At 46.4% G+C, this 13373-nt stretch overlaps 3 non-coding genes across 3 annotated transcripts; 2 read left to right on the top strand and 1 right to left on the bottom strand.

Annotated features, from left to right (window-relative positions):
* Window positions 1-1762: 1762 nt before the first annotated feature.
* On the bottom strand, window positions 1763-1844 carry trnas-gcu (transfer RNA serine (anticodon GCU)). Its single transcript has one exon. It is a non-coding gene; the product is annotated as a tRNA-Ser (tRNA).
* Window positions 1845-2740: 896 nt separating this feature from the next.
* trnar-ucg (transfer RNA arginine (anticodon UCG)) lies at window positions 2741-2832 on the top strand. Its single transcript is given in 2 exon segments — window positions 2741-2777; window positions 2797-2832. It is a non-coding gene; the product is annotated as a tRNA-Arg (tRNA).
* A 3204-nt stretch (window positions 2833-6036) lies between these two features.
* On the top strand, window positions 6037-6108 carry trnae-cuc (transfer RNA glutamic acid (anticodon CUC)). Its single transcript has one exon. It is a non-coding gene; the product is annotated as a tRNA-Glu (tRNA).
* The last annotated feature ends 7265 nt before the right edge of the window (window positions 6109-13373 follow it).

The following is a 13373-nucleotide window of genomic DNA, read 5'->3' as shown; positions in this document are numbered from 1 at the left end:
AAACGCCCCTCATAATACAGCAGAGGTACAGCCATAGATAGACGAATGGCTGACTGGGTGGAGGCAAACAGTGAGAATAAAGAGGACTTGGCTACCGGTTCCTGTTCGGTATTAGGGCTGCATCTTTTCACAGTATACGTCAGTAATCGGGATGATGAAATTGGTGGTTTTGCGGCAATATCTGAGGGAAATCCAAATATCGCTGGTCTTGGGAAGGCAGAAAGTGTGCGTAAGACCTTGGGCAGATGACGAGACGGGCAATGAAGAGGCAGATGGACTATACTGCAGGGAATTTTATGGAAATGCACTGAGCTCGAAGTAATCAAGGCGAAGACTATTCTCGGATCGGGACAAATCAGCAAAGAAGAGATGTGACATGAGTTCGGAGACCCAGTGCGGACTCTCTAAAGTTTCATTGCCAGTTTGACGCGGTAGTGAGGAAGGTAAATGCAATGTCAGCGTTTACTTCGAGAGAAATAGAAAATAAAAACAAATATGTAATGCTGAGCCTTTATTAGGTCTTGGTGAGACCGAACTTGGAATATGGTGAACGGTTTGCGTCCCTTATCTAAAACGGTTGTGCCGCCAGCGTCCAGTGGTCGGTCAGGAGACTGATGCCTGGAAGAGAAGAGTTATATATGAGGAATATTTTAGCACCCTGGGCCTTGGTCGCTGGAATGTGGAAGAATGACACGGAGATCTCATTGAAATCTATCGACTATTGTCAGGCTGAGTTGGAATGGACATGGAGAGGATTGTAATGTAGTGCTAGAGTCGATGGCCAGCGGGCACAACCTCCAATAAGGACATCACTTTAGAAAAGGGACTAGAAGCAATTTCTGTATCCAGACAGTTATGGATTGTGGAATTTATTGCCACAGAAAGCAGTGAAGGGCAAGGAATTGGGTACATTTAAAGCGGCGGTTGAAGAGGTGGACAGGTAGTAAGGGGGTCAACTGTGTCGATGACAAGACACGGGAATGGAGATTAGAGGAATGATATATATGACCATAAGACCATAAGACAGAGGAGCAGAATTTGGCCATCTGGCTCATCAAGTCTGCTCCGCCTTTCAATCATGGCTGATCTTTTTATTTCTCTCCTCAAGAACTCCAGTTCCCAGCCCTCTCCCCGTAACCTTTGGTGTCATGTCCAATTAAAAACCTATCAATCCTGCCTTAAGTACACCCAACGACCTGGCCTCCACATCTGGATGTGGCAATAAATCCCACAAATTCACTAGTCTTTGGCTAAAAGATCTCTCTCCATCTCGGTTTTGAAAGGGTGCTCCTCTATCCTGACGCTGTTCCATCTTGTCCTAGACTCTCCCACCATGGGAATCGCCCTGTCCACATCTATTCTGTGTAGTCCTTTCAACATTGGAATAGTTTCAATGAGATCCCCCTCTCATCCATCTGAATTCCAGCGAGTACAGACCCAGAGACATCAATCATCCTTGTGAACGTCCTCTGGACTCTTTCCAATGCTAGCGCATATTTTATAAGATGAGGGACCCAAAACTGTTCACAATACTCAAGGTGCGGCCTCAGCCGTGATGGAATGGCGGAGATCGGTGAGCCGGATAGCCTAACCCTGTTCCTGTATCTTGTGGTATTGCGGTCAAATTTGGTGAGAAATTAATGACGAACATTGCTTTTCATGATTCGCATAACAAACCGTCCGGCGTCCCTGTGACTAAATTTGGAGGCTAGGATGTTTTAAAGTGACAGTTTCAGAGGAGGTCCCCCCGATAAACATGTCGCGACGAGGGTGGGATTCGAACCCACGCGTGCAGAGCACAATGGATTAGCAGTCCATCGCCTTAACCTCTCGGCCACCTCGTCTGCTCTTCTCTCTCTCTTGTGTTCCGAACTTCTGAATTTATTCACAGCATTTAAATCTTCTGCTTAAGGTCTACACGTTTCTATTCAGATTCTCTGCCGATTTGCTTTGCTCGCCGTTCTTATCAGAAATTCATGTACGTGGATCAGGGCAATTTAGAGAGATTTGTGCCAACCAAAGGAAACATGGAAATAGGTATTTTATTTCATTAAGACGCGATGGAGCTGCTGTGGCATAAGTATCGATTCCGTGCTCTGTAACTCGGAGAAACTGTGAATGTTTTGAGTTGTAAAATGAGATAAATTTTTGAATTGAACAAAATTTCAATAGCTTCTGCTATCACATTGCTCGAATTCAAGTAAACAGATGTTATAGGAATTTGCCATCTGGTTGGAGATTGACGATTTTCCGTGTATTGGGCAAATGCAATAACCCGATGACTACCACATTAAGACGCGCTGAATGCCACGCCCGGCCGTGCGCAGCCGCAGATCCGAACACCCTAACGCTGAACCGACACAAACACATGGCCGCCCTGTTCTGGAATACCAAACCAACGGCTGAAGTAGCTAATAAGAAGTCGAGTTTACTCTGTCATTAATGCATTGAATGTGGTGGACCTTTGTCACTGATTCCAATCCCAGAATATAACTGCTGCAAAAGACAGTGACGTGTGCCTGTGACCATTCCTTTCTGTGTGACAGAAATGGAATATTGACCAGCCCAAAGCAGGAGTGCATGGAAAGATATTGACACAACAATGGTCGAATGCTCACCTGGGATGAAATCACTGCAGGCGAGTACTTATAGCTCGGTCAGGAAATCATTTTACAGGTGGAAACTCCTTGCTGCATTCAGCATTTCCCCATTTTCCCTCTTGGCCTTTCTCGCAGAATCCGGCCGTGTGGCCTAATGGATAAGGCGTCTGCCTTCGGTGCTTGACTGGTGGAAGTCATCAGAAGATTGCAGGTTCGAGTCCTGCCACGGTCTTTTTGACAAACTGGCGGATTCGGTTCCATTCTGTCTCTCACTACTTGCAACATGGTTGTCTCAATTCCGCCTGGGGATTAATCGGAGTTCTCCACCCTCGGGGATAAGTAATGCCTCGTCTTCGTTGTACACAACATATAATATTATGTGTCTACTCTGTGCAGTATTTCTGCAGACACTTTCATAAACAACTGGCTGGACCTTCTCAGACGTTCAGGAGGAGCTGCTGCTGGGAAGGTGAAGTTTATTTCACATTCAGCTCCGGCTCCGAGCACACCTCATCGGCAAGAATTCACCACGCAGCACTGACGGGACATGCTCCTGTTTTCAACCCTGCTCCTCTTCTTGGACACAACGCGCTGTTTCTCTGCCTGCTCTGGGATACCTTCATCACTAATTCCCGACTAGACATCAACCGCCTCAACATCAGGAATCCTCACTTCTCCTCGAACCTTACCCCCTCTGAATGCTCTGCCCTCCAATCTCTCAGCACCGGTCCCAAACTTACCATCAATCCCGCAGACAAAGTGCTGCTGTTGTCGAGTGACGGACTGTCCTCTACCTTGCTGAGACCAGTCGGTAACACACGGACTCATCCTCACGCCTACACCTTGAAAAAGCCCGACTCCGGACGAACTGTATCCGGCATTACCACTGACATCATCAACTCTGGAGGACCTCCATTCACTGTGGAGAACTCATGGTTCCGTTGCCCTGAACTGCTCGCTCCTACCTCCTACTCTATTCACAAACCTGATTGTCCGGGTAAGCCCACTGTCTCTACCTGTTCCTACCTCGCTGATCCTGTGTTCTCGTAGCTCCAGTCCAGCTTATGCCCCGTAATTCAGTGTCTTCCCACCCGCATTCGCAACCCTTCCCGTGCGCTCGATCAACTCGCTGACTTTCAATTCCCCGGCCCTGACCGTCTCATTTTCTCCATGGAAATCCAGTCCTCAGCGAAACAGTTTCTCCTCCGCCTTCTTCCACTTACTCCCAATTCAATGGGTCGCCATGGACACCAGCATGTGTCCCGGATGCGTCTCCCTTTACGTTGCCTAAGTAAATCAATCTACCAAACCAATGTACCAGACCCTCCCCGGTAACGCACCCCAGCGCTCCCAGCGCTACGTCGACCAATGTATTGCTGCCGCTTCCTGCATTCACACTGAGCTCGACAACGTCAACCACTTCGCCTCCAGCTTCCACCCCGCCCGTGAACGTCCCACTCAATGCAAGCAAAGCAAAGGGAGAAGAAACCAGAGGTCCACGAGCCAGTCCTCATCGGAGGATCAGTGAGGGTGAGCAACTTTAAATCCCCGGGTGTTTCTAATTCAGAGGTTTTGCCCTGGACCCATCACAAGTGCAAATGCGAAGGAAGGACGGCGGCGCCTCTTTTTTCATAGGAGTTTGCGGAGATCGGCAGGACATTTGAAACCTTGACACATTTCTGTAGAAGTGATATAGTGTGTATCGACTGACGCCGAATGGTAAGGTGGTATGGAAACATTGATGTCATTGAACGTAAGTTCCTACAGACGGTGGTGGTTTCGGCCCAGTACATGTCCGGTGAAGCTCTCCACCATTGAGCACAGCTGTCTTTGGGGACGTTGCTATTGATTATTTGGCGGCTAGTGGGCGCTGATGCTTTCTGCTGAAACGTTGGGGGATGGTCCTGATTCCTTTGCTGCTCCCTTCAACCTCCATTTCTCCGCCATCTGCCCGTGACCTCAGACGCCCTGACTTTTCAGAAACCTAATAACTGTTGTTTTACAAAAACAGAATTGCTCCGCCTTTACAGCCGACCATAGCAATGATTCACCACTCTGATTCACCACAATTTTATCCTCATCTTTCTTCCAAAGGAGAGCCCCTGTATTCTGACGCAGTGCCGTCTGATCCTAGACTCCTTCCACTTGGTGAATTATTCCCACCAGACAGCTCGCAAAAAGTCAAGACGTATTTCTTCTGAACCACTGTCGCTGCAAACTGAAGCCCCTAATTTCCCTTTAAGAAACGTACTGTTGATCTGTCTAAATTACTCAGCAGTTTAACGAGCTGCTGAAGGACCAGATGGACTTGACTCTCGGGAATGCAGGTGCGGCACCTTTCAGCGATCAGCGAAGGTCAGCCATTACCATTGCCGGAAAAGAGGTCGGTTCGGACGACCTCAAGCCAGACTAAATCGACGGGCTATGTAGCATCGTTTACCCGGCATCTTCTTAGCCAAAGGCCAATGGCTTGAAAACAAGATACATTACATAAGCACAACATTGCAGTTTCGAAGGGAGATGAGGGGCTGCTGTATTCTCTGCTTCATGGAGACATGGCTCAGTTCGGTGGAACTGCCGGAAGGATTCTCAGTCCACCGTTCGGAGAAGATAAGAAGGTAGTATGGTGCTGGGGGTGGGAGGTGAAGAGGTGTGGGGTGGAACGGGGGTGTTGTTTCATGATAAATTCTTCATGCTCTCCGTATGTAGGGGTCTTACCGCACCCTTGTTCGCCCAATCACAACACCCAATGATTGAGTTCTGTCGGTGCTGCTTACCGAGAGGTTCTCCTCATTGATCCGGACGGCACTTCACATACCGCCAGAGCAGATGTTAAGCAAGCATACCACGTAATGAGTGCCGCGGGCAGCAAACAAGGAACTGCCTACCCTGAGGACTTTCAAATCATTGCGGGGTTTCTATCAGGCTTATTTAAAAAATCTAGGCTTATTTGTCACCAGCACGTCATCCTCAGTACCAGGGGCTCCCGCACTCTCGACCACTGTTAGGGCACGATCAGGAAAGCCTACAATTCCACCCCCAGACCATATTTCGGGAATTCTGAATGTCTGGTTTTCTTTCTCCTACATCCACCCAGGCGGAGGGTGAGGAACAAGACACCAGATGTATCGGCAACAACGTCACCCGAATCGGGGAGAGACAGGAAAATAAAATGACCCAGAGCTCATAAGAGAATCTGAATATCACAATCTTTATAAAGACACTGGAGAACGAGTGTTTCCCACCGATTCAATCAGAGTCCAGAGTGGTCTTTAACCAGAAGCAGTGGATGAACAAGCGATCTGCAAAGTGCTGAGCAGTATATTCACGTCAATATTTATCACATTTATTCATTATTATTATTTACCAATAAGCTTTGTTTTATATTTTGCTGATTTGGTACTTGTCTATTGCAGTAGGCAAAGCACCATCAGATTCCTTGGTGGTCTAGTGGTTAGGATTCGGTGCTCTCACCGCCGCGGCCCGGGTTCGATTCCCGGTCAGGGAATAAGGATATTGCCTAATGAAATGTGCTTGTTTTAAAACATCCTGTGTATTAACTTACTGCCAGAGACGCCCCATTCCTGTCTATGCTTAACATATTTCAGCAACATAAGACCACAAAATATAGGAGCAGAATTAGGCCGTTTGGCCCATTGGGTTTGCATCGACATTCCCTTTCAGCTCCTGCTTTCTACTGGTATCATTTAATGCCCTGATTAATCAGGAATCTATCGATCTCTGACAAATATACAAAGAGACTCGGACTCCACAGGGGCCTGTGGCAACGAATCCGACAGATTCGCCACTCGCTGACTGAACAACTCACTCCTCATCTCTGCTCTAAAAGGATACTCCTCTATCTCGAGGCTACGTCCGTTGGTCTTAGATTCTCCCACCACAGGAAATATCCTCTCAACATCCGTCCTATGAAGGCCTTTCACCATTCGACAGCTTCCAATGAGGTGCCGCACAATCTACTGAATTCCAGTGAATGCGGGCCCGGCGCCATCAAACGCTCTTCATATCACCAGCCATTCAATCCCAGCATCATTCCTCTGAATCTCCTTTCATCCCTCTCCAGTTTCAGCCATACTTTCTCAGGTAAGGGAACTGAAACTGCTCACAATACTCCAGGCGAGACCTCTCCAGTTCTTTATAAAGTCTCTCAATCGCATCTTTGCTTTATATTCTAGTCCTCTTGAAATGAATGCGAGCATCGCACTTTCCTTCCTCACCACAGACTCAACCTGCAAATTAACCTTTGGAACATTATGGTGCAGGTGTGTACGTCACAATGGGAGGGCTGTGCAGGGACTCCCGAGGTTTTTAGCTCCTCAGTCTTCTTGTGAGCATGTTCTCTCCTTTTAGAATGTCTGCTCCTTCATTTCTTATATCAAAGTGTCTGACCATATATCTCCCTGCACTGCATCTCATTTACCACTTCCTTCTCCATTCTCCAACCATCTGTAGACTCTTAATCTCCGAGAAGGACTTACTGCTCTTTTCGCTCTGAAAAATCTGCATATGGTGAGTGGTGTCATACCAAAGTCTCCCATATCGAGCTGACTACCACACATCCTCACTTTCACCCGCTCAACTCTTGCCCCTTTCTTAATTCGCCATACTGGTCATCTGCTCTCCACGTTCAGTTCAGCGTCAGTGTGTGGATGTGAAATGTGTACTATCTCTTCAACACGTGCAAACAAGCTGGATGAACTCAACATGTCGGGTAGCATCCGTTGAAAAGCGACAACTGTCGTCGAGACATCAACTGTCTCAACTTCATCACTCCTCTCTCCTGTTCCAACTTCACTCCATCTGAACGCAATGCCCTCCACTCTCTCCGCACTAATCCTAACCTCACCATCAAACCTGCAGACAAAGGTGGTGACGTAGTAGTCTGGCGGACGGACTTCTACCTCACTGTGGCCAAACGGCAGCTCTCTGACACCTCCTCTTACTTACGCCAGGAAGATGACCTCACCAAAGAACATTGTCTACTCATTTCAACGGATGCTGCCCGACCTGCTGAGTTCATCCAGCTTGTTTGTACGTTGATTTGACCACAGCATCTGCAGTGTACTTTGTTTGTACTATCTCTTTCCGTCCACAAATGCTGCCTGACCTGCTGTCCACTGTTACTGCAGTTATTTGTTATTTGTTCTGTATGAACAAGGAGAACATGAATTTGAAAAAAAAAATATCGCAGTTGCAGTCTCAATAAAGTTGGAAATAACTTTGCGAGGTCTTACAGACAATAATTTTCAATGGATACAATGTAGATTTGATCTTCTTCACTCCTCACTGTACCTCAATCCATTCAGAGACGCTGTCTCTCTGTAGAAGAGGGTGACCACACATTTCCCATATTGGATTCTGGTCCTACTCGCTCGGTTTGCCTACATAACCTTGTCTCATCTGCACGGGGTCATCACTGCTAACATCTCAGTGAGTATTGTCAGGTCCAGTCGGGTTTATTGCCGTGTGCACAGGGACAGTGTGGGACAGGTTCAATGAAACACTTGCAGCATCTTTGCAGGCTCGAAAAGGCAGACAGTACGCAAAACATAAATTGTACAATTCTGCATCATTAACAAAAGATAGATATAAATCTTGTGCCAGTTTCAGACTTGGAAATAATTCCTCAGGCGAACTGATGACATAGATTGCGAACTAATATCTCCACGGGGGAGCATGCAGAACCAAGAAAGGCCTGTTTATTCCTTTTCTTTAAACAGACAGACAACAGAAAGAAGGGCGAGTCTCTAGTCATCTTCAGCCAGGCCCGGCATTCAGTAAGATCAGGCTGGCCCAGACATTTTCTCAAACCTCCCCACAACCCCATACCGCAGCTGCCGGACAAAAGTCGGTCGATGTCCGCCACCAAATTCTCTACCGTCTCCCCAGGTGAGAGGAAATGAACTTCTTTCGCCCGCCTTTATTTCGACGCAATGACAGCGCCCCCAGCATATGAATATGAATGTTATAGAATGGGACATTGTTCTGAGTTTTGATCAGTTGTGGAGGCAGAAGCAGTCAGAGTCTGTGGGAGGGAACAATTCTTGGCTGAAAACCTTTTCGCAATTGGATAACACATTTGATTGACATGTGCATACACGAATGGGAGCTGGGTAGATTGCACGCCATTTGACGAGATTGGTTGATGTCGGGCAATTACACCGGCTCAGTGCCAATTGGCGGGGGTGATTTTGCCGGAAGGTCAGCGAACCAATTTGTCTAGGGCAATAGGTGGGGTCGCTCGCTAGACAAGAGAGCAATGGGGAGTCTGTACAGTGAGTGATATTAAACGGCGAAAGCTTTTCGCGTTCAGAGACCGTGCTGCCCACCTCAGCGAATCAGTAATAATCACAATCTCCCCTCTTCCAGCCGCGGCTGAACAACATTTCTTATCGAATATGTAAATGTTTTTATAAGTTGAAAATTCAAGTGTTTTCAGCTAACCGAAATTTCACATGGTGGTCGTGTCTTAATGGAGCACTGAACCAAAGTCCAGGACAGATATGTTTAAAAAATCGCTACTCCTTCATGTCATATTACCTATTCGCCCCGACATTTCAGCACCAGTTTACACCCATTCCCGCACGCTCAACCCTAACTGTCTTATAAAAGAAAATCTATTAACGTCCCACTACAATCACGCGGTCCTTTCACTGAACACGAATATTGATAGCTAACCGTTCGCTTCAGGCTGTGAGGAAAGTGTGGGACTGAGGAGCAAAGGGAGATGTGGACAGAGAGAGAAAGAGAGAGAGAGGGAGGGAGAGAGAGAAAGAAAGTCTATGTGTGCGCGTACGCGCGATAGGGCGTGTAAGTGTATTAGAGAAAGAAATAGAGAAAGCAGACATGGAAGTGAGGCAGGGGAGAGACTCACATCGTAGACAGGACAAGAGAGGCAAACGGGGGAGGTTGAAATGCAGTTAGAGAGAGAGAGAGAGTTACGCGGCCGTTTACCAATTTCATGTTCACTTTCTCCCACTGTTTTCGTCCCAGTGTTTTCTTGAACACCAGAGTAACTCACCTGACCGACTAAACGAAGAGGCTCTGTCCGTCCCTTCATTCAACCACGAACGCTGCAGGGCTCGTGAGTATTATAACCCGTTCGGACTGAGGAGGAGAAATGGTTCATGCGTTTACACATTGCCCTTCGACAGAGGGAGCAAGAGCACGTTATACTTATTGATGCCATTCTCCCAGTTTCTTCAATTATAAAGGCAATTAACATTAAATCAGTGCCATTAATTCTTAAAATTCCAAAGTTAGTTCTGATTTGGTTCAAGAGTTCTGCTCAGAGCGATAAATCGCCCGCTGTCGAACGTAAGGAAGTACATTGGTGAACGAAGCGAGGCGCTCTGTGTCCGTACAGTTGTAGAACACACCGCCATCAATCGCCCTGTTCCTGCTGAAAATTTATTGTTAGGCAATGTAAGAATATCGTAGATAAATAAACTGTATTGGCATGTCGATTTGGCGAGTTTCCACCTGTCCCCACCCATCAGCAAGTGCATGTTTCATTGCGCTTGTACAGATAGATGTGCACATAAATATAAATTTGAGCTCACTTTGAGGTAAACACCAATTACGTATAATGCATCATGCCCTCGGTTAGATCCGTCACCAGATACAGATGAACTGAGTCACTGTCAGTTATCTTCGCGCAGTAGAACCTCAAGACGTCGACCAGCATATGTGGGTGTGAGGGGTGTGTGGTGGAAGAAATTTTCAATGTTTTGCTTTGAAATACTGAATCAGGACCTCCTAATCTGCTATAGATTCTCAGCTAAAAATGCTGCGAACATTGAACCGACGGAAATACGGGATGTCAATTTCACAAATTCTCGAATCTCCCCAGTCAATCTGTTGAAGAAAGTGTTACCGGCTCCAGATTTGTGTTGGATACAGTACCAGAAATCAGTACCTCGAAATCCATGTCGTTAATGAAAATCGAATCGGGAAAGTACTGCGTTGAACAGAGAATCAGAATCAGGTTTATTATCTCCGGCGTGTGACGGGAAACTTGCTAACTTAGCAGCAACAGTTCAATGAAATATATAATCTAGCAGAGAGGGAAAATAATAATGATAATTGAAATAAAACATAATAATAAATAAACATGTAAATCACTTACGTATATTGAATAGATTATGAAAAATGTGCAAAAACAGAACTACTGTATACTAAAGAAGTGAGGCAGTGCTCAAAGCTTCAAAGTCTATTCGGGATTCTGATGGCAGAGCGGGGGATGCTGTTCCTGGACCGCTGACTATTATGACTAACGTCATAACCTTAGACAAACAAGTTCCAGCCTAATATTCGCTATCATCTGTGTCGACATTGTTCTTTTGCAGATTGGAAGAATTTTCATTGGCAGTGTCATGACGGTCTATTATCGTCCCTCATTAATGAGCTGTCCTTACTGTGTGAGGCTCATGACGTAACGTAGCCGGACAGCGGGTTACAATGAGAATATTTAGGCTGCAATTGGGTCGTTCAATGAGGGCACAAACTAGACAAAAATGTTTATTGCAGGAACGTGTGAGGTTGTGTACTTCGCGGGGATTAGTATTAAATAAAGGACGATCGATTGCAGTGAGACTGTCAAAGGAAACTGTTCACGAAACCGAGATGGCGAGCCGATGGGTGGATCAGGTATTTTGCAAGGGCAACTGCAGATTTTAGGTTATTGCAACTCGATTGGAAATTAGAAATAGAGAAAGCATTGTAATATATTTGTATGGGAAATGTTTAGCAGTACATAACACCTGCATTCGGGTCAGAATTGTGCAGAATTATATGGGAAAACCCGAGTCCCGACTTTGCTTTAAGGAAAGACTGTCATCTCACTTCCTGAATTCAAATAAATTTTTATTCGACAAAACCGCTTGTTGAAGCTCATTTGTGATTTAATATTTTTTCTTCGCTAAAACTGATCAAACTTCAGGTAAGGACGTAGAGAATCACACTCGTTTTCAATTGCTGGAGCTTTCGGACTATTCCCATGTTGCTCAGTATTGAGGCTTTCCTGAGATTTACAGAAACATTGTCGGGTTCGCCCGATTGTTTGATGATATTGTGCAGTGTCTCTGGGATGAAACAAGTTGCAGATATTACTAATGAGACAATGCACACACTGTTCACGTAACATAGTCTTTCAATCTCGCATATTGCCGGTGTTTTCACTTGTTGATTTCTGTATGTTTGGTGAGTTTGGAATTGCGAGAGCTATTAAGTAAGTGGTTTATGAATGTTTATCTTGTAATTGGACGGAAATTGTGTATTGCTTTATCTCCAATAATAAAAAAAAAAACAGTGATAATATAATTGCAGAGCCCTGACGCTGAAAACAAATCAGGATTGATTTATAGTGATGTGTGGCATGTTTCCTCAGCTTGCACCTTCAAGCAAGATTTTGGTGAATGGCGCGTGCCGCTTGATTCTGTCTGTGTAAGTAACCAGATTGAAGTAAACTGTCGGGGGATTCTGGAATGTGTTGGATAGATTCTGGTTTCTCTGGACAGTTTCTGCTTTTGTCGTATAAAATGTGTTACTCTTTTATAGTGTATCTTTGACAGTTTATGTGTTAACCACCTGGTCCTGCATTGTCACCAGGAACAACTCTTTCTGGGAAGAGGTTTTCAACTTTGAGCCAGGCGTCGGACTCTTGTCGACACCGACTCTGCTGAGATCGAGGGGATGTCATCCTTGGAAGTTCCTGCTCAACCACTGGTTAACTCTTTCTTCCACAGTGATGATACCTTCATATCTCTGGGGGGAGCTTCCATTCCAGTTTACTGGCCTGTACTTCTTACCAGAATAGAACGTACCTAACCGAGTGTTGAAACCTGTTTTCGTTGATACAATATATCCCTGGACGGGTTACTGTGAGCGGGACAGAAGGTATGGATCTCGCCCGACACCCAGTCTGAGTGTATTCTGCTCTGACAACATCTTCTTCGCTCCTCTCCACACAGTGAGCTCACCTCGTCCGCTTCGCGCTTTCACCCCAACCCTCCCGCTCCCCATCCTCTCACTCCTCAGCAGACCCTCCTTCCTCAGTCACACTACTCCATTTTCTCTTACTCGCCCCTCTATTTCCTGTTTTTCGGATCCGGGGACATCGCCATCCACTTGTTCCGATAGGTGATTGGTGTACCAGACAGAGCTTAGGACAGCCTGGAGCCAGGCGGAGATCTGGTAGAGACCGGGAGGAAGAGTCTCCTCTCCTAATGAGGATCTGGCCCGGGCCGTGGTCGCCTATACTCTGGAGCACCTTTCTCCCCCACAACCTCTGCGCTCCCTTCTGCCTTCATTGGCGAGACATGGCGGAGCCCGGCCTCCACTCGCAGTGTGCTAAGCACTCCAACCTCCTGTGTTGTTTTTCGGACCTACCGCAGCCTTCAGTCCAAAAAGCTTAGTGATAGAGTTCTGAGGTTCCTGAGGAGGGGAGGGAAAGTTGGAGATTTACCTTACTTTCGTGGGGCTTATCCCTGGGCCCATCGGTGGCAGGGATGGTGGGATCACCGGATTTCCGGCACTGGTGTTGTGAGTGGTGCTCGTGGACTCGGCGATTCCGTGGTCTTGAGATAAAAGGAAGACTTGGCTGAGAGCGCGATAATGCAGGTTTGGACCGCTAGGAGTAGCTTCAAGATGGAGAGAGGGTGATCGCTGTGTGGTCTTAATTTAGCTCAATAGAACACATTAACTATTCATGAAATAATACAAACCGAAGACATTTGTAAAATATAATAAATG

Source organism: Hypanus sabinus, unplaced genomic scaffold, assembly GCF_030144855.1.
Source record: "Hypanus sabinus isolate sHypSab1 unplaced genomic scaffold, sHypSab1.hap1 scaffold_541, whole genome shotgun sequence".
Lineage (NCBI taxonomy): Eukaryota > Metazoa > Chordata > Chondrichthyes > Myliobatiformes > Dasyatidae > Hypanus > Hypanus sabinus.
Note: the sequence above shows the minus strand (reverse complement) of the source record. Positions and strands in the feature narration are given on the sequence as shown.